Source organism: Pseudopodoces humilis, chromosome 2 (genome assembly GCF_049639895.1).
Source record: "Pseudopodoces humilis isolate 2021_Gansu_Grassland_sample_001 chromosome 2, ASM4963989v1, whole genome shotgun sequence".
NCBI lineage: Eukaryota > Metazoa > Chordata > Aves > Passeriformes > Paridae > Pseudopodoces > Pseudopodoces humilis.
In genome coordinates, this window is record NC_142201.1 from 62,220,557 (window position 1) to 62,247,161 (window position 26,605).

Genomic DNA, 26,605 nt, shown 5'->3' on the forward strand with positions numbered 1-26,605 from the left:
GTTGTTTCATGTAGTCAAATATGTGCTAAGCACAGATTTTAATTAAAATGAAAAATAGGTATAAATTGCATGCTACTGAACATGACTATCGCATAGCGGGGAAAAACACACACGCACCTGTACAATACTGAATTATAGGGTTTTTTTGTAAATTAGCTATGAGTCAGGACAGTTATTTCATTGAAAGTGAAAGTCAGTATTTGTGAGTGCACTTCCACAGCGGAGTAGTGTAAATCTCTTCAAATCCTGATATTTCAAAGTATACACAGCTACATTTGAAACAGCTTTGTGCACATTCCCATACTGTTACAAACGTTTCTGAAAACACTCTGAAAATAATGATGCAGAGCTAAAGAAATGAGTGCTAAATCTCAACAGGATCTTACTAGTATCTCAATTTCAAGGATTAAGCGGAATTTTCTATCAGGGCACATAGGTATGTTTTTCAGAGACAAACTAAGCAGCTATTCCCAGGAAAAAAATAACTGAAAAAGTGTAATATACAAACTGGATTAAAGGAATCCAGGGAAACTAGGGATTCGAGACAGAAAAAACTCCTTGAGCTGTTGGATTTCTGCATTACACAGAAAATACCTTGAATCACAATCCAGTTGCCATGCTGGAAACGCTAAGTTTTGCATTTCACTTTAAGACTACACGCTCTCAGCCATGTACACAGAAATCTTTTGTACAGCACTTCTGCACCCCAACTCTTCTCTACGTCCCTCCTACGTCCCTCGGTTAACTCGTTATTTTCGGTGGCCGGGGCGCTAAGCGCAAGGCGGCCGCTTCTGGCTTTGAACGCCGCGGAGGGATGCGCGGGGGGGCAGCGGGAGGACCGGGGGGAGGAAGAGGAGCGGGGAAAGGCTGTGACCCGGTCCAACCTCCCAGCCCCAGCCCCGCGTCCCCGCAGGCAACCAGGGGGGGCAGCAGCCGGTCCAGCCTCCGCTGAACGGGCGCCTTAACGGGGGGCCCGATGCTGCATTCGCTGCGCATCCTGCGCGCCAGCCAGCTCGACGGCAGCCCCGGGCGCCCGCCGCTCACACGGCACGGGGGAAAATATCCATACGCCTTCCTGCCTCCCGGAAAAAAAATAAAAAATTAAAATAATAACGATAGAAAAAACCAAACAACAACAACAAAAAAAAAACAGGTCGGGCGGACGAAAGTGAAGAGGGAAGTAGGAAGAGGAATAAAAAGTAACGCTTAGAAATTGTGGCTGGGAAGGAGCCCGCTGGCCTGGCAGCGCCCGACCTCCCTCCCTGCTCCGCCGTACGGTGCTGTCCCCGCCGGCACTCCCGCCACAGAAAGATGCCTTGTGAGCCTGTGTGCGCAACTCCGAAACGCGAGCGCCCACGCCAGAGCCGGCCCCGAGGGGGTTAAACGGCGTCGTGGAGAAAAAGGCACCGTGTCACATATTATGTGTGTGTATGTGTGTGTGTGTGTGTGTGTGCATGTGTGTGTGCGGAGGGGGAATCGCCCAGCGCTCAGGCTGCGAGAGATCTCGGAGCCTATCACAATAAGCACGATCGCGTTCATACAGCTACGAGAGACCGAGAGCTGCTGGCCACCGAGAAATGACATAGAAACAACCACCAAAAAATAGCTAAGCCAATGACAAATAGCGACCCGGGTGACAGAGACAGAGAATTTTGTAGGCGGAGAAGAGGAGGTGAATGGCCAGCTCCGATCACAGTATTAGGCTGGGCTATCTATGGGGAGGGTATTTACTCGGTTTTGGGGTGTGTGGGAGGAGAGGAAAAACACCTACAAATAGCTGGCACGATTCAAATGGTCTCGGATTATGTTTCCCCCCCTCCAGTCCAGGAAGGAAACTCGCGTTTAAACGCTACGAGGGGGAAAAAATAGCTCTGTGCAGTAGGGGATGAAGAGCACTATGGTCATTCGTTAATACCCAAAGGGGCAGAGATGATAAATGTGACAGCATGTGGCAGCACGATCGTCACCCGGGTTCCTGCAAAAGGCGGCTCCGTATCGCGACACGGGAAATTAAGCGATTGAGTGGGAGGTGGAGAAAGCGCTTAAACGGAGAAGTTAATCTGCTAACATGGAGAGGAAACAAACGGAGAAAAACCCCCCAAAGGTTGTCCTCTATTTTTTTTTTTTTTTTTGGGTGGCGGGGGGTGCGGGGGGAGAAGGGAAAGGGAAGAGAAAGAGCGAAGGGGCATTAATCCAGCTTACGAAAACACGGGGAGAGAGGAAGGAGGAGGCGGAGTAGGGGGGGTGGATTGGGGCCGGCGGGCGAGAAAGGGAGATGTGCATGTAAGTGTGGAAGTCATCCTGGCTGCTGCAGAGCCGGGAAGCAAGAGCCTCCGTGTCCCGGGCGCTGCCCCGAAATTTCCACGACGGAGAGCGGGGGGGAAGAAGGCGGGAGGGAGGGATCCGCTGGGGGGGGGGGGGGGGGGGGGGGGGTGGTAGGGAGCGGAGGAGAAATGAGGGGAAGCCTGTCTTGTCATGTCCCGGGAGTGCGGGGTAGCAGGACCCTCTGGAGCTCCGGCTGTCCCGCGGCTCCTACCCGCTCCCTCGCCCGCCTCCGCGCCACTCTCCCCGGGCCGGGTGTAAGCGGCGCTCCCGGGACCCCCGCCCGGGCGCAGTGCCGCCCCGGGCGAGCAAGCGGGGTTACCTGCCGGAGGAGACGGCCGCTCCCGACCGCTGGGGCTGAGGGAAGCGAGTGACAGATCCGCCCAGGACCTGCCGCCGCCTCCCGGAGCCTCCCGCCCGCTAGGCTCCCGAGGTGACTTTTCCCGGCGGCGGGGTGCAGGTTGCCCCCGTTTTCCAAAGACGCTCTTCCCCCGCTCGCCCGCCCAGCTCCCTCTGCCCCAGCCGCGCCCGCTCCCTCCGGCTCTTACCGCCTGTGCCGGCGGCGGCAGCGGCGGCACCCGCTCCGAGGCGCGACGGTGAGGGTGGAAGCGGGGTAGCGGAGGGGAAGGGAGGTGAGTTTCGCGGGGCGGGGGGGCGGGCGGGCCCCGCCCCCCCCCCGCGGCGGCGGCAGCAGCGATGCGATCGGGCATCACTCGAAAATGGCGCCGAAAGAGCGGAGGGCTCTTCATTCAAATTCGTTAGCGCCAGCCCCGCCGCCCCGGGGCATGCCGGGAACGGGGGGGGGCGCGCGGGGGCTGAGGCGGCAGCGCCGCACGGACACGGCGCTCGCTGTCAATGCCGCCCCTCCCCCCCACCCCCCCGCTCCCGCCGCCCGCGCGCGCGCGCGCTCGCTCCACGCCCTCCCCGCTCACCGCGCGCTCCCGACCCAACCGCCGCTAATGGGGAAAGGGGGGGTGGGGGGGGAAGAGAGGGAAGGAGGGAGGGAGAGAGAGAGAGGGAAATGTCACCCGGAGCCCGGGCCCGCGGGGGAGAGGTGGCGCGTTAGAGATGTGTGTGGGAGAGAGGGAGCGAGAGAGAGAGAGAGAGAGAGAGAGAGAGAGAGAGAGAGAGAGAGAGAGAGAGAGAGAGGGGGAGCGAGACCTCCGCTGGCCCCGCGAACTTGTCAAGGTAAAGGCGCCGGTGGAAGGGAGGGGGGTGGATAGGGGGGCACGACAGCGGATTTTGGGAAGGTAGGGAAAGGAAGCCCGGCTGGGGGAGGGGGATGTGCGCCAAGAGGACCTGAGGAAAATATGAACAGCGCCTCCCCCCCGCGCCCCCCCGCGCCGCCAAGGACCCCCGCGGCTCCCGCTGCGCTCAGGTTGCAGCCTGACCCCCCTTGTCCCCCCCCACGGCCGCGCACCCCGCCGCAGCCAGAGGAGGGTTGGGAGCGCTCGGCGCTTGCCCGCAGCGCGCGGGCCCGATCCCGATCCCGACTGGCAGCCGCTGCTCCCCATCCCCCTCCTGCCGCCGCACCGGCTCCGGGAGGCAGCGCCCCGGGGCCCCCCCGGCCGCCCCCCGGCCGGGCTTGCGAGCAGCCTCCGGGCGCCGGAGCGGGGCTGTGTGGGCTCAGAGCGGGGCAGAGCGGGCCCGGAGCGCGCTACACTGGTCATTGCAAAAAAAAAAACAACAAAACAACAACCCAACAAACAAACCAAACCAAAATCCCCCCAAAACCCCATACCAACAAAAAAAAAAAAAAAAACCAAAAAAAAAAAACAACCCAAAAAAACCCACACCGAAAAAAAAACAAAAGAGAAAGAAAAAGGCAGAAAGCCCTCTCGGAGGAACTTGACGGAGCGAGGTTCAACTCGGGCAGCGCTCCCGCCTCGACTGCGCGCAGAGCGCTCGGAGAGAAGGCGAACTTTCATTTTCACGCCGCATCCTCCCCTCCGCCCCAAGCTGTGACTGATCGTAAGGTACCTGATGGCCGGGTTAGTGCTCCCACCCGCGTTTCAGGGATGGGGAAGCCGAGATGGAGGTTAGCGAGCTGCCGAAAGCCGCGGGGGGAAGGCAGGCTACAGTGCCGCCCGAGCCACTCGCTGCCTGCACTTGACTTGTGCCTCATGAAGGGTCCTTCCCTGGGAGCTCCGCGGACCCTGCCTCGGCTGCGAGACCCAGCGCATCCCTACCAGCCGCTCCTCGGGCTTTCTGCCTTCAGCGTTTCGGGTTTTTCTCCTAATCTGATGCACATTTTAGAAAGAGAAAGGAAAGCGGGGGCCTCAGACCTGCAAACTGTTGTTCTTATGACTTAGGGGAAGATTTTTCAAAAGTACATAATGGGAGTCTGGGAGCTCTGTTCCCACTGACTTTCAAAATCTTCCCTTCACGTCTGTGAGCAAGTCCTCTTGAACTCGGTTGGACTGCTGGCAGACGAGCGCTAGCAGGCTCAGGGCCTAATGCTTTTCATGATTCCACTGCTCCCTGCTAGAGCTGCACTGACAAAATATAAGCAGAACAACTTTTGAAAGGGAGAGGTAATTTCTCTCGTTTTTTTTTTTTTTTTTTTTTAAACCACTGCCACAGTGCAAAGCACCAAGCTTTTGGGCTCAAAGAGCTTAGACCATCATGGCTACGAAAACTACTGCGGCTCAGAGAGTATGTAATTCTGGAGCTCCTTAAGGAAAAAAAGTAGTGCGATGCAACATGTAAGTAATCACATAGCTAATATCATGCATTTATGTTATTTTCCTCTGAATTGAAGTTTGGTGCTGCTAAAGAAACTGATTCCTAATTTTTTTAAACCAGGTTCTCAGTGAAAATGAGCCAGATGACAAAACTTCAGATTGTAAAGCCATTCTATTAAAAGGAGGAAATATAAATGATTCGCAGTATATTTACTTTTTTTGCTCTTTTATTAAAATTACTCTGAGCAAAATTTTCATGAAGTGTGCCTTTCAACTGAAAAGAATTATAGTACATATTTTCTAATTTTTTTTTTCTGAAGGTTATGTGCCTATGAAAAGAAAACTTTACAGTAGAAATAGCAGTGAAAACAGTAAAGAAAAATATAAAATTATGGTGTTGCTGATACCACTTTTCTGTACTTAGATTATGTCTAGTTTTGCCCTAAAATAATTCTAGTTATTATTTTTCACCCATTTTTTCCAACCCTAATATAAAAATAAGATGTAGAAAATAGTATGTCAATATTCTGTGATACACTGTTTCCATGATACATGGTATTCTCTAATATGAGTAGGACACTACCATCCTTCAGGATATCATTCCTAAGATAACACAAAGGTTTTTAATGAAAGTGAAAATTTTACATCCCCTAATATCTAGTACTTGCTCTCAGGTTCCATTCTTAATGCACATAGGCCCCAGTTCTGTGCAGACTGAAATGTATATTGTTATGTGCAAGCACACTGAACAGCTCTCTTCGTTATTATGCTCTTGTGTTTCGGACTTACAAAGCTAATAGTGACATTACACAATCATTATTCTCAGAATTACTTAGGACTGCATAAAGCTTAAGCCTAATGTAATAGTCTTAGTTTACACCTTCTATCCATATCTCTTAAATAATGCACAATTTTAATAATTTGTAGATCAGAATAGGTAAATATTTAACTGAGAAATAGAACAAGTGAGAAAGGCAATTGCTGTAGTGTAAAAATCCATGTAAGAGGAGGTGGCTATTGCATTCTTTAGCTGTAGCATCTGGGAGAGGATCATCAGTGTGTTTCCTCAGTGACTAGCCAAGCCAAAAAGTCACAGCAGGAACACAGCTGAGGACAGAAGGAAAGAAAGGGATTTTGAGCCTCACCAAAAGTAATGTCAATCCTTTAGATCAAATTTCCATCCTAAACAAATTGGACTCATCAGAGTGGTGGATGTCTTATCTGCTGTGGTAGCAGATATGAGGTTAAGCTGCAGTTTCTATAATTGACTCCTTTCTTCATGCAGTTCTCATTACAGCGCTATCTGAACACCTCCTCATAGTGCCTGTCCTGCACTACAGGTTCTTCTCTGAGAGTGCCATTAAATTGTCAGAGAACCTCCTCATACAGTAATAAGTGAAGTGACCAGCATTTGTCATATTATCTGTTCTTTTGTTGCCAAGGGAAGGAGCATGTGCGATTGAATGTTTTTAGTTTATTGTGTCTGTCTTTTCTTCCATACACGTTATGTCTTTATGTTGGTGAGGTAAGGATGAAGTAATGTGTTTTGCTCTTCAAGCAAGGTGCAGTTAGATTTCTGATGGCCCTTAGCTCTTTGGCAGTTTCATTCCTTAGACTTTCACCAGCCCCGAGAAACTTCTGTCTGTAGAACTTTTGACTTTTTTTTTCCCACTTCTTGCATAGCTCCTCTTATGTCAGACAAGAGAAACTGTTGACAACTGTATCCAGCCTAGAGACTTAGAAGGCACTTCTTTAGGAATCCTGGGTTTGTGCCCTGGAGAATCCTGAGACCCCGAATTTGTACATTTAAAGTCTAGAGATAATCAGTATAAAGAGGGGCTTATAATAACCTACATTGCTGAGATGACATCCCCCCCGTTTCCTGTACTTGGAGTTTCCTATATGCAGCAGGCTTTGTGCTTGGATATACTGGGTTGCTTAGACCCAGTTGAGAGGGGGCAAAACCAAAGCAAGGCACTGTTTTGCTGAAATTCTGACACTGAAGCTCATAGCTAGGTTAGAAAGCTGGAGGCTGTCTTCTGGCTCAGGCATGCATTACTTTACAAATTACCTTGCTATGTGTTTTTAAGATTTATTTTACAACTATGAGGATTAGAGGAATTTGTTGTAATGAAAACTGGCATTGTGTCATTACTGTGTAACTTTTCAGTTAGATTATTTGGCTTGCCTGGGTTCTTGCATGTTATTCCATTTCATCTGGAAAGTTCCTAGGTGAGTTAGACCAATTGGGGGGCACTAAGGTATGCCCATATGGTTGTAATAATTGCCACACCTACATATTGTTTTTCTATTCAGTGTTTGTATTGTATATGGACATACAGCTAGTGGATGTTTGAAATTTTTTCTACTTATTTTTCCAATTTGAGCCCTGCCTTGCCCCAGTGCTCATCCAGCCTTCTAGAACCTTGTTATAGATTCGTCTAAGCTTCCCTTCAGGTGTCCCCTGTTCATTTCGTATCACTTGAAGTTTAAAGTTTCAGTTTAATAACCTAGTAACTGTAGTCGGGCATCCTCCTTTATGTGTGTTTTGCTTTCTGCTGTAGCCATTCAGTCTCTAATTTACCCTGACAAATACAGAATTTGGAATTCATTGCTTTTGCAATTTTAGTCTGCTTGCAATGATAGAGGTTGTAATCTAGAAAGGACTGAAGTGGACAGCATTTGCTACTGTACAATGGAAAGAGAGTTTTGAATTTGCCAGAATAAATCTGATCTAAGGATGCTTCTGTGGACTGTAAGGACTGCAAGAAGTATGTGCTGGCTAAGGACATGCATATACTTTATTAGATCTCCTATGAACTTCCACATGAAAAATAAAACTAGCTATTTTTCCTTTTACCTCCTGATTTTTTAATAGCAAACCTTCTATTTAGATTTTTTTGAGCCACTAAAATGTTAAATATAGCATAAAGACTAGTGGTGTAGTCATTGAAAGGTTGGATTTCACTATTTTGTTAGCATCTTATGGTATTGACTCTAACATATCTATAGGCCTGACTCATAATAACAAACATATCCCTGAGGATTTAAGAAAGGATTTGGTATTAAACTTAGGTTCTGTGATAAAGTTTTGCTTAAATGCTCTAACTGTAACTTATAAATGTTTTAATATTTTTGTGGATTTAATGGTTGTGAAAAATTGTGGCTTGGTATCTGTGAAAAACGAAGCCCATTCTTTATTCATGTATTAATTACAGCAGAACAGTGGCAAAGTGAGCTTCTCCACAGCATGAACTTCATGAACTTCAACCTTGAACTGAAGAAGACTCATCAAATGGTGAGAAAAGAGTGTGGTTGTCATGACTGTTAGGGATGCTCTATTATTTTTTCCTGTTTAGCAGTGATTCTGTTATTTTATAGGTATTGACGTTAGATTTTTGTAGGGTAATTTCTGGGACCATAACCTAATTTCTCCTCCACACCCCATATTTCAGCTGTTAATTTTTCAAGCTTTGCTTTATTCCTTTTTGTCTTTAACTTCAAAAATAATCATTCGTGATACACTGAATTAATTAGTTAATTTCTTTTTACTTTCTTTAACTTTAGTCCTGTGCATGTGCTTAACTCTGTTCACATGAATAGTTTCATCAGTAGCACTACTTAGAAGTGTGAAGTTCAGGATATATGAAACTGTTTGAAAGGATGAAGTTTAAATTTTGCAGATGTGTATGCCTGCAACTAAATAAAATGCTACTGAAATGAACACACAAGTGGGGGATCTGAAAGTGCTTTTAGCTAGTATTAGTTTGTTTGCTCTTTTGCTGTACAATTTGTTTCTTTTAAGACTGATGCAAGATGTTAATTTGCTTCTCTAGTTTCCCAGTTTCTGGGAAATTTTGAACTCTGAGCTGCACAACATTTATAAAATTTTAGTAGTGCTCATCATTCTTCTGAGAAGAACAAAACATTATTTTGTTTAGCCGTTTTGTGAAAAAGTGACTGAAGTGAGAGGAACTATTTCTCTCTTTATTTCACTGCCTTAATCAGGTCTTTAATCCTACTCATAAGAATCACCAGGTAATGATTTTTATATGTAGGGATTTATTAAGCATAGATCTAAATAACAAGGAGTTTCCTTTCTTTTAAAGATATAAATAAAGGATAGAATATTGGTAGCAGGGGCTTGCTTGTGTAACGATATGGTTGTTAAGTGTTGTTGTTGACTTCCTGGTAATTTAGATTGGTGACAGTTTAAAATAATGGTGGACAGAATTCAGGAGATGGATCACAGTGACTGAAAGTTCAGAGAATGCTGAGTGATGTCCCAGACCTTTTTTTGGTATCTCAACAAATGGCTCAATTTCTGTTTTCCTGTAGTAACTGTATTGTAGAGTAAGGAGTAAAGGGGGCAGAACCCTATTAGTGGCTTATGATTTCCACAGTTTATCCTCTTGGAATATGGGATATTAAACCTGTCTCAGCTGTTTACCAAACTGGGTTTGGAAGCACAAATGTGTTTAAATAGCCAAAGGAGATGCTGAGCCCTTTATGCCAACATCTGAGCTACACCTTGTATTAAGAATTACTTTAGCACTGTTATCAACCACTAATTTAATATTTGTCAGGGTTCTTTACCACTTTGTGTTTTAAAAACAAGGTTTAATACTTAAACCAGAAAGAAGCAGCAGTTTTCAGGCACAATGGATAGAGATGTAACCCAAAGGTAATTTATTTTTAATACAGATTCAACAATCTGTTTCTCTGATCTTTCTCAGCCATTTTTTCTTTAGTTTTCTTTTAGAGAGCTGATTCTTGAATTAACTCTGAGCATTTAACTATCTGCATTCTCTTTCTCAACTAATTAATCCTACACTTAAATAAAAAAAACTTGCATGAGTATGGGAGAGAAGAGCCTAAATCCACGTTAGCCCCTTGCATCTTGTATTTGACTTTGCCTAATTGGTAACCACTGGGCTGCATCCCAACTAGCACCAAAGTGTGAGTCTGAGCTTTATTAGGGTAAGGAGCTGAGGCTCAGTTTTGAATGTTTTTGATACTACAGACCTAGTGAAAGATAAAAATAGGATGTAAATTAATTTCCAAATTTAAGCACTTCTTTAGTTGCTTAGCTGAGCAGAGTTTAGCTACTCCAAATGCTTAAAGTTAAATAGTTTTAAGGTTTTCTTAAGGCATTTTTTAAATTGATGTAATTCTTTTACTTTGACAGAAGAAGTAGGCCAGTGTAAAACAGTTTTGAAAAGCTTGTTTTCATTACCCTGCTTAGAATATAACTTTGTTTCTTTTGTTCCATCCTCTTTTGGTTGAATCACTTTCACTTCCCTGACTCTTACACCTGTTGTGTCCTGCTAACCTTTCCTCTTATGTCCAGTTTTCTATTAACTTTTCCACACTGATTATTCTTTGTCTCTCTTCTTTTTTACTGGAATTTTAGAGAGGTCATTATACTTTCCCAGTTTCTTTCCTTCCTTCATCAGTTCCTGAAATCCAGCAACAAATAAACCCTTCTGATTTCAAGTTTGCCTTTTTAGTGAGAAATACACAAGTTAAAAATGTAGTGCTATATCAATGGAAAGGGTAAACAGAGCATTGTGGATGCTATTTATAGAAAAGAAACTGGGATTTACATATTATTAAAAACTATTCCCTAATTTGGGATATTGGGATCCAGTCAGTAAGAACAGGATTTTAAGGTGATGCTTTAAAAATCACTATGCTTATTCTAAAAAAAACAAAACAAAAAGCAACCAACCCAGCCAAAAAATCCCACAAAAGTACAGGTATACGGAAGAGACTGATTAGATTTGATGTGGCTGTTTTATTGAACTGTGTATCACTGAACTTTTTTTAAGCCTTAGGAAAGACAGTATGGAGTTGGAAGAGAAGCAGGGATCTCCATGAAGGGCAGTCAGTCATGGTCATGGTAAGTTTTAAAAAAAAAAGGTATTTTTGTTTAATTTTCACCTTTATGAAACAACCTGTATTCAGAGCCTTGTTCACCTTGCAAAATGAAGCCAGTTTTATTGAAACAGTCTCTACATTCTCAGGATTCATTTATGCTATCACTATGTAACAATTGTGCTGTGTTGTATCTGACTGTGGTGTAACTCCTGAATGAAAACAGTAAGTGACATAAAAATAATTATTTTCACGGTGATTATGCTACAGTGTTTTCATGCCTAGGTTCTGAGCACAACAAGATACACAGGATCGTGTTATCTCCTAATAACTTTCAAATCCACTGCTTAATTTCAGCTGTATTTGATAAAGAGGTAAAGGTCACAAAGTCGAGTTTCTGCAATTTGACTGAAATTTAGCAGCTGTGAGTAGAGAAAGGACTCAAATTAGTGCCCCCGGGGTAGAAAAAGCTGCAGCACGGTCTCAGAAATTTTCTGTTCTGTTCAACCTGCTGCCTTGCAGGTCGGCATGCTTGGTTGGTCTGCCAACCAACACCACGTGTAGCTCAGACCTGGCCACAGTGTGAGCTGCCTCCTCCTCCTAAACATCAGAAGCTGAAATTTAGAGAAATTTGTTTAGAAGGGAATGGGAAAACAGCCAGGCTAGCTTTGGCACAAGTGTGTTGGTGGCATCTATAAGCATGCAGGTAGGTAACTAGACTTCATTACTTCTGCTAGCCTTGGTTTTCCCAGGGCCTTCTAGTCTCCCAAAACACTTGTGACTCATTCCATGATATGGTGTCTTCTATACCTGGATTTAAAAAAACCCGTTTTTCTTGTCCATGTCAGAGAAGGGAATTGTTGAGACAGCTTCAGTATTTCATTTTTAGGTTATTTGGATGTTCGCGCTGAGCTATTCCTTAGGCTGTCAAAAATTGTAAAACACTGTTTTCAGCTCTCTCCTGAAATTGACTGTAATTTAGACTGCAGCTATGTGTCCCTGACCCATACTACAACCTACTCTTTTGGAATAGTGCAGAAAATATGCATTGTATTCCAATTAACTTCCTTTGTGAAGAAAGATGTGGAGTTAGATACAGGGAGAGAAAACAATATTAGGATCAGGCTTCATCAAGTTAGCACAGTGCATTGCAACTTAGGAAATACGGTAGCTGCATGATTTTGTCACCAAAATTGTGACCGAAAAGTCTTGTCTGCCTATTCATCTTAGTCAGTGAGAAACGGGCAGATTATTCTTGGCAAAGTGCTGTCTACTGTACAGGCTCAGGTAGGCACACTAACTTGGCATATGTCTGATATTCTTAAATTTTCTGTGTAATGTTAGACGTGGGTCAAGATACAACACTCTTTGAACAGAATTTAGTGCTGTAGCATATTCTTTAAAAATGGTTGAATTTCTCAGAGTAACAGAAGCCTAAGAGTCATGCATATGAAATGTAAAATTTGAAAGAAGTAACATGAGAAGAAACACTTCCAGTTCAGTATCGTAAGGTAACTGTCTTGAAATGTCAAATTTTGTTTACCAGTTGAAAACCATCAACCTGGTGCCAAGGAACAAAAACTTGTGATATTCTTTTCCATTTTCTGCTAATTTTTGTGGGGATTTTTTTCACAAAATCAAAGCCAAGAAGAGAAAAATTAGTCATTACAAAAAAAAAAAAAAAACCAACCTTCAAACAAACTGCATTCAAATTTATGAAACTTTTGGGTTGTCAGATTCTCAAATCATTTCATTTGGTTCCAGCTTTTTTGTTTATTTGTTTTTAAGTATCATTGTTTCTGCAGAGCTGTCTGTATTAAAGGAATGAAGAAATGTTTTTTTGTGTGTTTCTAGGATCTATTGGTTCTTAAAACCTTCATCACCAGTAGTCTTGCCTAGTGTCATCACTTAAATATTACTTGATGAAACCTATGACTTTTAAATAGTTATAATATATATAAATATTGTAATTTATAACATTTTCCTTTTGAAGATCAACATAGATGTGTTTTTAATAAGAAGAGTAAGGTCAAATAATGGATGTTTAGTTTTTTGTGAACAGCACAGTGGTGGTGTATTCCTGTTTAACACTATGTTGTGTGCTTCCTGTGTTTTAAATGGTGTTCACAAAGTCCTAAAACATAGCAAAGTTTTTCATAAGGATTTTTTGTTTTAAAAAGCTGCCGCTTTTTGGTTAAAAATTACTAATTCTAAACTGCTTTTCATTATGTATTTTTGAAGACTTTAGTCGTGGATGCTATTATATGCGGTCAGATAATTTGAAAGTCATGAAAACCTCAATAAATTCACAGGCCTATGCTGTGTCCCTAAAAGGGATGTAGCGGGGCAGATTTTAAGAAGATTGAAGCACTAAAAAGTGATTTGCACAATAGACCAAAGAAACTAATAATTAATTTTTAGAAAATAATAATTAAAAATTATATTTCAAATAATATCAGTAAAAGCTTCCATAATGTCCCGTCACTACATGTAAAATTCATAAGCAATTTTAAACCAACATTCTTTAAAGAAGGAGCTAAAAATTCCTATAAAAAATATGCAACTTAAAGATGTATGGAACTCCTTTATTATGTGCTAAAAGCTGTAATAAAACAGTCTATCAGTAGGTTTTGCTGTGTGTTACTAATTTTATTTTTTTTTTAATCTTGGTGTTTTTGCAGGTGTGTGGAGGAACAGGTCCTGTTCTCGCTGTTGTTACTCCCACATAGACAGACTCTGTAATTGATTATGTGTGGGTAGGGCCCTATTGAAATTCAGGAGATTCTGCAGTAGTGCAGGGTTCTTTTTGTGAAAGCGCAGTTGCAAGATCAGGACCCTACTGTGACTCCTTACTGTGCATTCTGTCACTGTCTCATTGATTGTACTGGAACCTGCCTATTGGGATAATGTAAGTTCTTCTTTTCCCCCACTTGTACTTTAGATGTGAATTAATCATAAAGCATTTCTAATTAGAAAATTAGTATAATTTACATGCATTCTTTTAATTATGTTTTTTTGGCAGTACCAAAATCTATATTCCTCAAAACTTCTTAATGGCACTGAGGCTTTGTGGATAGTTGGTCACATGATGAGAAAATTCAGCTGTAAGTACATCAAAATGATTGACTTTTTCAATAGTTAGTCTTTACTGATGTTGGCAAACTAATAGTGATAAAAATGTGAATTAAGAGGTTTGACTTATGTCAAATTACTTCAGTTCTCTTCAGAAAATATATACAGAATACCCATTAAGGATTTTATTATTCTTAGGTAATTCACCATGGGACCCTGAAGTTCTTCCCTACTGCAATTAGGTAGGGAGTTCTAAGTTGTTTGTTTTCTTTATTTTCAGAATGGTGTGTCTCTGACGTGCTCTGTGTTTTGACTATAAATTTTTGAAATTTATAGATCTGTAAAAACTCTTTATACCACTAATGTTTGTATAGATATTGCAAACTGATTTACTAACATAATTGTCTTGCTGGGTTGAATATTGAAATGTTAATAAATATACACTTATATTTGTGTCAGTGTACCTTGGTTAAATTAAACTGAGCTGGCATTATGAGTGAATTTGATCATACATGCTGATTAGCTATAGTCTTAGGCAGGAACCACATATTACCAATATATGTCAGTGGATTCACCCAAAAATAGCTATTAATATCTATGCTTGGGTTAAGGAGGAAGTTCTTTTCCTGTAGCTATGGGTACAGTCATTGCTTTGACGCCTATTTTTATATACAAATGAGCAAAAACTACATGTAGGTGTTTTCCCTGTATAACAAAAGGGGCATTGTAAACTCTGTGCCCTTTTTTATGATGTTGTATTTCCTTTCTGGTATTTAAAGTCAAGGATGTTTTCAGCTGTGTCTTAATATCAAAAAAAATGGAAGAACTGGAAATGTTACTGAATTTCTGGATCATTATCAAGGGGCTGTAAAAGTGTGGAGGAATTGTGTGTAAGGAAAATTAGAGATTCTTTCTCATGAAGCAAGGACACAGATAATAATTGATGAGTAAAGGTTAAGGAGCACAGGATTATTTTTATTGCTTGGCATAAGAGCAGCATGAAATTAAAGTAATTTGAAGAAAGAACAAGACCAAAAAAGAAATCAGACTCAGATCAGAAGTAGACTAGAGAGTCCAGTTAAAAAAAAGGACAAAAACCAACAACAAACAAAACCAACAAAACCAAAACCCTTAATATGCATTTGAAAAATATACCTGAGAGGAGAACTAAATGGATAGCTACTGGTATTTTTCATTGCAGTGAATATATGTTGGATTTGAGTTTAAAACTTTCAGTAAATGCTTTTCTTGAAGTGTTTGGTTTTCTTCTGCTGGAGAGGAGTATAAGAACTTTGAAGCATTAAAGAAGACTCAGTGACTACTTGTGAATTACACTATGAATTGGGGATTCAAGATGACTGTTAGAATGAAGAAGAGAAGACAATGGGTTTCTAAATAAAATTAGTGCTAAGCAGAAGCCATAATTTCTTGTTCAAACACAAATCTTAATGATTTTGAAGTGCATCACCTTCAACAGTGCTTAAACCACAATTTTATTGTGTTTATTACAGGATGGGTATTTTCAGAGTTCTCGTTTAAAAACCCGAACTCTTATTCTTTTGAGACTTTTGCAATATAAAATGAAATTGAGATTTTTCAATATGACATGAAATCATGATTTCATTTCAGAAACTGAAGTGTTTCAGAACACTGAATGTTTCATATTGCATAAAAAATCCTGATCAATGTATTTTCTTTTTAATATGTTTAGACCTATATGTTTGATGTTTTCACCTTTTAGTCCTATTTGCCATATATATTTTTAATTGCAGTAAGTTGGGTAAAAGAAAGAAAAGCAGAGGGAGTTTAGGTGATTGCAAAAATACCCCTAAACACAGCCTTTTAGCTTTGTCTTTAGATCAGAAGTGCCTCAGAACAGATCTAGTTTCAGAGGAGAAAAGGAAGGAAAGTGGAATGCCAGTGAGTTGGATATGAGGAATCCTTTGCATGTTTCATCTCTATCTGATTTTTTCTCATTACCACTGAGAGGCAGATCACCTGGGTGTGACTGCTTCCCCTTCCTGTGATCACAACTTCCCAGGACTTTGAGGGAGATAATGTTTGGGCATAGCTCTGTTCTTCCTGCAGCAGTGCTGCTACAAATGTTTGGAAGAGAAGGAACTCTGATTTGTGTCCTGCTGTAACCAGCTCTTCAGCATTCACTGCTGCTTACCCCTGTTGTTGAGTACCTGATCTGATTGTTTCTTTGGTTTAACTCATGCTGCGATGCATTAAATTACTGAAACCAGGACAAAATATTGAATATCTCAAGAGCTGAAATGCCAAACTACAGCAACAGAGTAAGCTTCCTTCTGTACACTGAGAAGGAAGAGCAAAGGAATGTGCCTGAACACTCAGCGTGTTGTTTTAAGTCTATGAGATCTTTCCCTCTATTGCTGTTTGCACTCTGCTTGTATGGTGACTGTCCTGAATGTAGCATGTCTTTATTTGCGTTGAATGAGGCACTGCTCACATTGTAACATCACAGACATTGTTTCTCTTCAACCCTTGAAAGTCAAAACATGGTAACATAGATACTAGTAACCAGTTAGAATGTGACACGAAAGAATTTTCTCATTTTGCAGTATTTATTGGAAAAATAATGTTTTATGCATTTCATATACCTCTTCTTTTCCAATCCTAAGCAGATTAAGTGCATGAAAATTTTCTTCAGCAGTGCCCTCAGTTCTTTATTTCCAGTTGCAACTATTGGTCTTTTGTTAGTAGTTTTTTTGTATTTTGGTGGATGCCCCCACAAAACCTCTCTGGACCCTTTATGAATGATACCATCATGCTTTCATTTGTTTTGTCACCAAATCTAGTGTAAACCTGCATTATGGGAATGTTTTTCCAGTCCTAAAAGGATGATAATTCTTCCCTGTCAGCAGGTTTTTCATGGATCAAGTCTGTATTAGAAAATCTTTTACTTTGCCTTGACAAAATGCAGCCTTGCCTTGCTCATTAGCTAGTCAAAGTAGCTGCTCTACTGCAATACCATTTTCCAAAACTACTCCTTTGCTATTTTCAATTTCCTGCTTCATTTTAAAGCAATAAAGATAAGCTGTCTTTATTTTCAATGCTCATCAGAACTACTTCAACCTGATACCTCTCCTTCAGTATCAAGAAGTTAACTCTGGTTTTGATCAACATATGATGCCAACTTCCATCATTTGGTCATTAAATTTTCAGACCTCACTGAATATTTTCTCCTCAGCTGCCTCTCATGTATTCGTTGACTTCTTCATCAACAGAAGTGTTCACTATCTTCCCTCAATTTTTTCTAAGAAGTTTTATGAACTGTGAAGCTTTAAGCAATCCAGCTTGACAGCAGTAATATTGCAGGTGTATTAATGCCAATGCGTATCATAGTAGTACTGTGTCATTGCATTTGGACTCTTCCATAATCCCTCTGTTGTCTCTTTATGTAGAACTTAAGCATATCTATATTTTGTTGTTTGTTTATTCATGACTCAGCATAATACAAAGTGGCCCATGGTGAGGCCTTCGAAGATGCATGGTAGTACAGATAAATAATAATGAATATACACTGGATGTAGCAGTGTAGCTGTTGGATTCTGTTGTGCCTAATGCCACGTCATGATTTAATGCAGAAAGAAGGTGCTCCAACCAGAGGCCTCACAAAAGGAAGTGAGTTGCAGCCAACAGAAAAAATGTTAGCCACAGAGGCCTTCTCAGCTGTCAAGCACAAGTCCATAGCTACTGGCATTGTGTTCTGAAAGCATCCCTCTCTTCTCTTCCCCCCAGCAGTAAGAACAGATTCTCCCTTCTCATGTAAGGAAGTAAATGCAAATATCAAAGGTCTGCAGTGTATGCAGAAGGACCTCTTACACTTTCGTAGCATCCTTCGTGTATTCCATTCCTGACATAGCATCTCTTGGAACAGAAATCTTGAATGACCACAACTGTGCCATTCATCAGTCCTTTTTTCAAATGCCACTTGATGTCTGTTGGGAAGGAACCTCCACTAGTTTTTATTTGGTATCTTGGCACATTCCTATCTCATAGTGCTCTGCTTCCATTTTGCCTCAAAAGTAATGAGTCTTCAGAAAAGTGGTAAGGATGAATTCAATCGAGAGTTCCCCAGGTGTGTCACCCTCTTTCTGTAAGTGGGTCTGCATGTAAGCCTTTCTTTTAAAGGCACACTGAAATGTCAGTGTTTAGATTGTACAGAGATGATGGAATGTTGAGTGCCTGGCTGATTACTGACATGGTAGATTGGACTGTGCAGACAAATGGTGCAGTATGTACCAAATATAGTCCAATAGTTTAATTTTATCAGAATAAACCGCAAAATGTAGTTCTATATGGTTCTATGGCTGAATAGGAGAACTTTAGTAAGAGCTCTGGGCTAGTTGGTGAGATGGAGGCAATTGCTGTGAAATACTGTGGGAGACTGGGGAGTTTGTACAGCCCAAAGTCATAGTAGCAGTTCTTGGTTATATATGTATAGACTAGATAAATTTAACGTTAAGCCTCATTAGGCCATCATGCACAGGCTGTGTATTTAGATATCATTGAGCACTAATTTTTGAGCAAACAAGATAGGGAATCCAGAAGGTGAGAGACAGCCCTTGATTTAGTCTAGATCAACATACAAAAAATGACTATGCAAGAACCATTCAGCAGTGAGATAGTCATACTCAAGTTTGTCATACTTGTAGGAGAAAAAAAGATTAAAATAAAATTTAAAAAAAAGTCCAGTCTTGTTTAAAAAATGAATTGTGTACTAATGAAGACACAGTTTAAGTAAATATTAAAAATACATGAGGACTTTGTTTTCTGATTCTAACCTGATTAAATTAGACTTTTCCAACATAATTCATCAGTAAAAGAAGCTTCTAGAAATAATTTCAGGTTTTTAAAACAGCGAAATCCAAGCAAGCAAAGCAGAAAAGAGCACAATTCTGGGCAGCGTAGACCTAATATGAGGTAGAATAAAAAGATTTTGAAATGCAATGGGCTAAAATTTTAAAAGCCAAGCCCTATCTTTTTCCAGTGTAAATTTTGCTAGTAGGGAGGTGAGTTTAATAGATAGTTGTGGTTAAGGAGAAAGACAAAGCCATTACAGAAAGAAATTGAACTCATTGCACCGGCAAGGTTTATGACAGAATGATTAGGGACATCCCCAAACAGGAGTTGTTTTTTTATAGGGAATAGTTCAGATTTGTTATCTCAATATAAAGTTTTTAAACAAATTGATTGAATAAACATTAATAAATTGCCCAATAACATACTGTTCATTCAGTAGTCCTAGAAAAATTCAGAAATTAAATTGGTGAGCAAACCATGAACTGTGTTGCTTAATCCGGTACTTAAATTAGCCTTGATAAAGGAGGAATAGAAAGTAACAAATGTGACCCTACTTTTAAAAAGGGTTTTAGGGATGGTCATGGACTAATGGACCAAAAAATCAGGCTACAATGACAGACAAAATGGCAGTGATATGATAAAACATACAGTTAATAGGAACGTGGATAGGTGTAATAGCAACCATCATGGCTTTTGTATAGGTAGCTTTGTCTTAGGGCTTTGCTGATTTTTTGAAGGAGACATTTTCAGATGCACAGGAAAAAGTGACCCAAAAGTTTTTAAAAAGTTCTGTAACTGAAGACTGTTAACAAAATAAAGTAGGGAGTCACTTAAAATTCTTTGTGGATTAGTAAAGGGTTAGAAGATAAAGAACAGTACAGCAACTAATGGGCAGTTTTAACACTGCCTCCTCACAGAGGTTTATACTGGCACCTTTGCTGTTCCTGTACTGGCACCTGTTCCTAAACAATCTGAAAAAGTGCAATTGTAAAGATTGCAGATGATAAAAGGAAAATATTCACAGTTGGAGGCAGACCTAATGTTGACCCTGGAGAGCTGCAGAAGGATCTCACAGCAGGACGTGTGGTGATCCAGGAGCCATGGCTGTCACAGTGGCCAGATATCGCTGACCCCACTGTTCAGCCGAATCCATCATCAGAGAGAGGCAGTGGCTGTTGGATTACAGAAGCCATCAGCCCATAAACGGTGAACTCAGCAGGCTGTGACCAGTCCTGCCACTCAGGAAGGCAGGGACTTGTAGCTGTTCTTTTTAACAGCAGGGGCTGCAAAATGAAGAGAAGATTCTTTTTCCCTGTTTTCTCGGAGTTTCATAACCCCAATGAGCTTAAAGTACATGTTTTGAACTTGGAGGTCCTGCCTGCTACCTAGTGGGATATCACTGTTAAAGTGATAGGTAATGTCTTATTGCGGTGAGAAGCCAGGGCTCTCAAGCCACCTTACTGGCGTTTGCATGGATTTTTAGCAGCTTCTTTTAATTTCTTAAAATCATTCTGGATCTGTAAATAGGAGTTTGTTGTCCTCATTGATTGATGATAAATTTTAAAACATGAATCAAGTGTATACTGTTCCCATTTTCTTAAATCTGTAGATTTTTTTTATTGTTCCTTTTTCTAGCAGTAGCAGTATTATCAATGGGCAGATCTGTTTTACATCTACTGTTCACAAACCTGTGGGCAATGGCAAATGCCAGTTTGCTGCTAATTCAGAAGCTAAAAGCACTCACAGCCCTTAAAATTAATCCCAGGGGAAATCAGATAAAGAAGCAGAAATGTTTCACGCAGCAACCAGAAGGTCTGGAGGGAGGGACGGAGTAGAAGATATCATTGTACCTTTGCAACAGCTGGAATGGTTTCCAAGCTGTTGTCTGCAAATCCCTGGTGGACTCCAAGGCTAGGGTGAATTGAACATGTGTTTGGCTAAAACATAACAGTGCTTTAAATAGTGTTTCCAATTAAAAGTTTTATCAGATGGGTGTGTGGTGGCTTTTGAAAATTGCTGAGAGCTGATAATGATCTGTTGCTCAAAACTAAGTGGGAACCAATGTTCTGGAGTGTATGAAAAAGTAGAGAGCATTCCCTTCCTTCTCAGATTTAGGTAAGTTGTGTGCCTCTCCATAAGAAGCAACAGCAAGAGCTCCCAGAAGGGAGTCAGGAAGAGCAGTCTGGCAGCATTCATCCTTCTATCCCCATCACATCTTCCCCAGAAACAGAAATATGGGGTTCTTGCATTGTCCTTGAGTATCCCAAAAATTCTTCACTAGTCCTACTTTTCATATATATTCCTTACTAGTAGATTTAGTTTTCTGATAAGTATGATTTTTCAAGTCTTGGGTCCTCATCTGACAAAAATAAACTTGTCAACTCCTCTAGATTACAATATATATCCTTCTTTGAATTAAAAACTGATTTCTCATTGCTAGAAAAACAGATTTTAGAATTTTCCATTCTGTCATTATTATTGGGCGTACACTTTCCTTACAATTAATAACATGTCATATTACCTGTTGGTTACTTTTTCAGAAATCCCAGTTGTATTGACCAACTTCTTTAAATTTATTTCCCTGAATGATAATTTTACATTGTAAAAAGTTTCTTTGTTCTCATATCATGTCTCTTATTACTTTTTTCTTACTATTGAAAATTTTCCAGCATCATAAAATATTTTTATTATTAGTGCTTTTAGTTGGCCCCGATAGTTTACTTCTCATTGTCCTGAGTACCATACAAGCACATCCATAAGTAATTTGTAGAGATGTTAGCTTTTCCAACCTTCTGAGCATATTTTTGTTAGGAATTGTGATGTTGTCAAATTTGAGGTACACCAGACTATAAGCTGTATTCAAGTGATACAAATATATTTATCTTAAATAATATTTTTTCTGATCTAAAATCATTATAATGTGTTTTATGAAATTTAAACAAAATACTAGAAACAAATACTGACAGTTGTTTTTTTAAAGGGTAGAGCAAGTTAACAGGTGCTCTGTTTAACCTTTTTGTGTTCCATTTTTCTTACTCATGTCTTTTGATACAAATGTGGAAATGAAGGGGGTTATGCTTGTTTTTATATTATCTTGCTAAATACCTATTGCTAGCTTACATGATTCTGATGTTGTCTTTGGTCAGGCTTTGAACAAGCTGAATATGAGATTGATGGGAATCTTTGCTTTGTATCAGAAAGCAATTTTCAAGGAAGGAGAGAGTGACTTCTGCTACACTGTGGAAAAAGGTGGTTTCCTGAGTTTACCTGTGAGTGACAGGACAACAGGATTTATAAGTCCAGGCAAGGCATATGAATATAGAAGCAGTGATGGGGTGTATGGTTAGGTCTGAGGATAAGCACACATGAATGAAAAATTTGGGATAGGTATCAGAGAAGGAGTATCAATAAGAGTTGGAAAGATCACAGTTGAATAAATACACTTGGGTCAGCTGGAAATCACTTTTACTAGAGAACATGGCTACAGCTCTCTGTCTGACTCTAGCTCATGCCACACTTATTCTAGTTACACCTTTACCTGTCTTCTGGAACCTCATCTTCTTCTCCATGACCCTTCTGCACATGACCCTTTTAAGTGAAAAACCTACTTTCCTGCTTTCACCAGGAACAATTACATGCAAAGGCACAAATGGTCCTATAAATCCTTTACATCTAAAGCTTGTCTTCTGTCTCGCTATACTTTCTTCAGCCTCCTGTCTGTGGAGTTCTACACTGCAGATGCAGACAGACAAATAAATCACAGAATAGAATAATTTAGATTGGAAAAGGCCCTTAAGATCATCAAGTTAACTATAAACCTATCAATAAAAGTCCACCACTAAACTGTGTCCTTTAGTGCTGTGTTCACATGTCTTTTAAATGCCCTGGACAGCCTGTTCTAGTGCTTAACAACCCCCTCAGTGAAGAAATGTTTCCTAATATCCAATCTAAACCTTCTCTGGAACAACTTGAGACCATTTCCTTTTGTCCTGTGACTGGTTACCTGGGAGAAGAGACTGACCCCCACCTGGCCCCTCCCTCCTTTCAGGCAGCTGTAGAAAGAGAGAAAGTCCCCCTGAGCCTCCTTTTCTCCAGGCTGATCAACCTCAGCTCCATCAGCTGCTCCTTGTAGGACTCAAGATCCAGACCTTTCCCCAGCTCTGTTGCCCTTCTCTGATGCTCCAGCATCTCCTTGTCCTTCTTGTAGTGAGGGAGCCCTAGACTGAACACAGTGCTGGCTGCCTGGCTTCACCAGTGAATACAAAAGGATTCAAATGAGATGCTGTGGAAAGCTGGCTGCACAGTAGTAATGCTTCTCCTTTACAATGTACACTTGGCATCTTCTCAGCGTGGGACAGGTCCCATCATTTGAAATCTGCTGAGTGTAGATTTTATGTCATTTATTCCTTTTCTCCCTTCCTGTAGCACTCATAAGAACATGATGGAGTTTTTTCCACATGATGAGTTATGACTTTTAGATAATGTTTGTCTTACTTTTTAAAAAGTGGATAAAAAGTCTTGGATTTCTAAAGCCTGGTCTCTTTGATTTGCATTTTCCTGTGATCTATGATCTTTCTAAAAGTAAATTAATCCAGTGTATTATTACACCTACTGGTGTTAAACTGAAGTTTATGGACAGCAGGATTGCTTTTCTTAATTATTACTTTGCAGATCCCTAAAAAGTTGTTTATGAAGACTAAAGAGTCTGCAGAAAGACTGAAATCAATGTCATAGGATGTCCCCTTAAATGAAAGGCATTTTTTTAAATGCGGTGGGATTTTTTTGGAACAGATATTTTCATAAGTCTTAAGCTTTTATTTAACAGTTTTTCTTCTCAATATTGATTATGATTGCATACTTATGTCTGTGACTAAACTTAGCTAATGAGATACATGGTTTCTGCTTAAGTTTGGAACTCAGTAATTAATAATCCTGTCAGCACATGACTATACAAATAGATTATGTACCAAGATCACCATAACAATAACAATAAAATAACATAACAAAAAAATACATAACAATAGTAAAAAAAAAACCATACTTTTGGGGTGGGGGGTGTTGGTTGGTTTGGTTTTTTTTTTCTAAGAGGGTACATTATTTTCAAAGGAAACTATTGTGTTTCTCCCTTGGTCAGATTTCTATACTGAATATAGAGATTATTATTTTAGTTAGTCAACACTGGTCCCTAAAAATTTGCTTTACTTTTATTGTTTGTCATATGTCATTTTATCTTTAAAGACTTGCCGGAGTTCATGATTCCTGAGAAGTAACCCCTTGAAGTTCTGGCACTATCTTCTACAAAGTAACTTACCCTGAGCTGGCTTCCTGTTACTGTGTCAATGAAACATCAAATGTTGATACTATGTGTGAAACAACATTTGATATTACGGCTATTAAGCTGCTTTAAAAAATACTATACAGATGGATTTTATGTTTACAAGACCTGGCATTTAAAAATGTATGTCATGGATGCAGGTAATAAATGTTGCTTATGAATTGTTACAGGATAGAAAATACATATATTTGTGTACAATATGCTGGTCTTAGCTCTCGCTACTTTCATCTCCTAAATATCTTATATAAAGTGGTTAAAAATATTTAAAGATATGAATAATTTCATTTGTTGAAGCACTGTGTGCAGAATTTAGAATGGCTACTAAAGGAGAGAAGTGGACATGCCCTTCTCATAGCAGCGAAACATGAAAATAAGTTATCAGAGAAAATGGTATAGTTCAAATTTATAAAAATTATTATGTTTTGCTGTATGAGTATGGCTCTTTACAGGATGGTGATTTCATTCTAAGGTTGCAGTTATCTAAATAGATTCATTGCTGAACTTTATTCTAGTGTTTTTATATCTTTGCTGGAAATAAGAGAACAAAAACACTTAAAATTTAAGTTATTGATCTTCAGCCATGCTAAAACTTTCAGAACTTGGTATTTAACCCCAGGATTGGATCTGTAGCTCTTTTAAATTCTGAAATTTCAGAAACTGTGCAGGTGAGTAGGAAAAAGCAAAGGAAGAAGCTGAAAGGGGGAGAAGGAAATTACTCTCCTTTACAGAAGGAAAGATGAAAAAAAAACTTAATGAGCATAGGAGAAATAATAGGATAAAAGAGAGGAGTCAGGTGAGTATTTCCAGTGGTATTTTTTATATAGTGCTCTGATATGTTATGCTTTGTGCTTGCATGGAAAACAGAGTGAGACTTCAGCTTTCTAACTGCTGTTCTGAGCTGTATTTTACTCACTGTGCATTTTTATTTTAGCACCAGCACTTCTAAGGAAGGCTTGCAATTGACTTTCAGGGCCAACCTGAACCACAAAATTCATTATTCTGCTGAAATGATGACTACCCCAATGTTTGTCTTCCCAAGTTAGCTCTTAAAAAACCCACTATTAGACATGGAAAAATCAAAACCATTTTTAAAATACGTATTTCTGATAATTCTAGTCACTAGCATTTGGGAAAAGGCACAAGCAGGCACGCAATAACAGTTAAGAGTGTCGGAATTTCTGTGTAAAACCTAATTGTAATAGTACTGAAATTGAAAATAGAAACTGCATTAACTGTTACTCAGCAGGGCTAGGCAAAGTCAACCACTTCATAATCAAATTTAGTTGTAGAACAATGGATTACTTACATTGGCACTCATTACAGGTTAGACATCAGCGTGGATTTGATCCATAAGCTGTAATAGAATAAAATAAATTAGGAAATTGCAAATACAAAGTTTCATTCCATAATTTGTTCATGGATGTGCTTAGTTTCTGCATGATTCCCATGAGTATATTTAGTATTATAGCAAGAGTATATGTTTAGGGAAATTCCATACTTTTTAAATTGAGCAATTAACAAATATTCATACAGTGACTATAACTGGTCATCATGATTTACCATGCAAAAAACCCTTTTAACTACAGAGATAAGGATCTCCCATTTTCATACCTTCACTCAGTGGTACGCATAAAACATTTTAACTGTTCACCTTAGCAACACTTCAGTGTAACTGAGCCCTGAGCTGGTGTATGGCAGAGTAACATCCCCTCTAAAAGGGACAGAGAGCGAAAATGGGTGGGGCAGGGAGAGGCCTTATGGTGCCAGTTCACAATTAATTTTGGAATGGTAACATCTACTTTTTGGAATGTAGTGTATTAATTTCTGCTGATAGAGATAGGTCAGCATAAGAACTATGCTATAAATTGCTGTGTGATAGGGTTCCCATTCCTGTGCCATGTTTGTCACTGGGCAACAGTTTATAAGGGCACCCAGTAAAGATAGGAATACAGAAAAACTAACATAACTGTATTCTTCATGTTCATTCTAAAAGGAAAATGAAATTAAATGCAGACAAAACTTTTAGAAGTTCTAAATAAGAGACTTTTTGGTCTATTTTATAGTTAAGCCTTTGCCATTATGTTGTTTTGCATTTATGTTACACTATTTCATGTTGCATGATTCTAGAATGGTTTAGATCATGTAAATTGATCAGTGCAAATTCCCATTCCAAATCTATTTAAATTTTAAAGGTGTCTTTTTAATTGCATTGTAACTGGCAACTTTTTGTTGTCCTCATGTAATAGGCAGTATCAAGATGACTGTATTCTGAAATAGTCATTACTGGAAGACCACTCCAGTCCCAGGACTATGTCTCTCAGACTTTCCACATTGACAAGGAAGTGCTAATGGTGAGCACTTCTGTCCTTTGGTGTCTTCCAGCCCCCAGATCACTGCCCAGGAGAAAAGCTCACTTTTCCATCCCCTTCTCTGATTATTTATGCTTTGGTACTGCAGTTCTGTAAGCACACAGTCTTGGCTCTGC

The 26,605-nt window shown here is 40.2% G+C and overlaps 2 long non-coding RNA genes across 5 annotated transcripts in view; one reads left to right on the forward strand and one right to left on the reverse strand.

The window, feature by feature from the left end:
- The window catches only part of LOC106628156 (uncharacterized), a 77,950-nt gene that overhangs the window by 25,062 nt on the left and 26,283 nt on the right, over positions 1-26,605 (reverse strand). For both annotated transcript variants that reach the window (XR_001331448.2, XR_015771954.1), the window contains exon 2: positions 25,427-25,474. This is a non-coding gene — a long non-coding RNA (uncharacterized LOC106628156). The remainder of the gene's footprint in view (positions 1-25,426; positions 25,475-26,605) is intronic.
- LOC106628155 (uncharacterized) lies at positions 1,894-25,896 on the forward strand. 3 transcript variants are annotated; one of them, XR_015771952.1, is made up of 8 exons: positions 1,894-2,104; positions 4,906-5,027; positions 8,225-8,304; positions 10,838-10,908; positions 13,565-13,791; positions 13,906-13,987; positions 14,154-14,197; positions 24,024-25,896. It is a non-coding gene; the product is annotated as an uncharacterized LOC106628155 (long non-coding RNA). The 3 variants fall into 3 exon arrangements; XR_001331446.2 differs by lacking the exon at positions 1,894-2,104 and adding an exon at positions 3,357-3,510; XR_015771953.1 differs by lacking the exon at positions 1,894-2,104 and adding an exon at positions 4,130-4,298.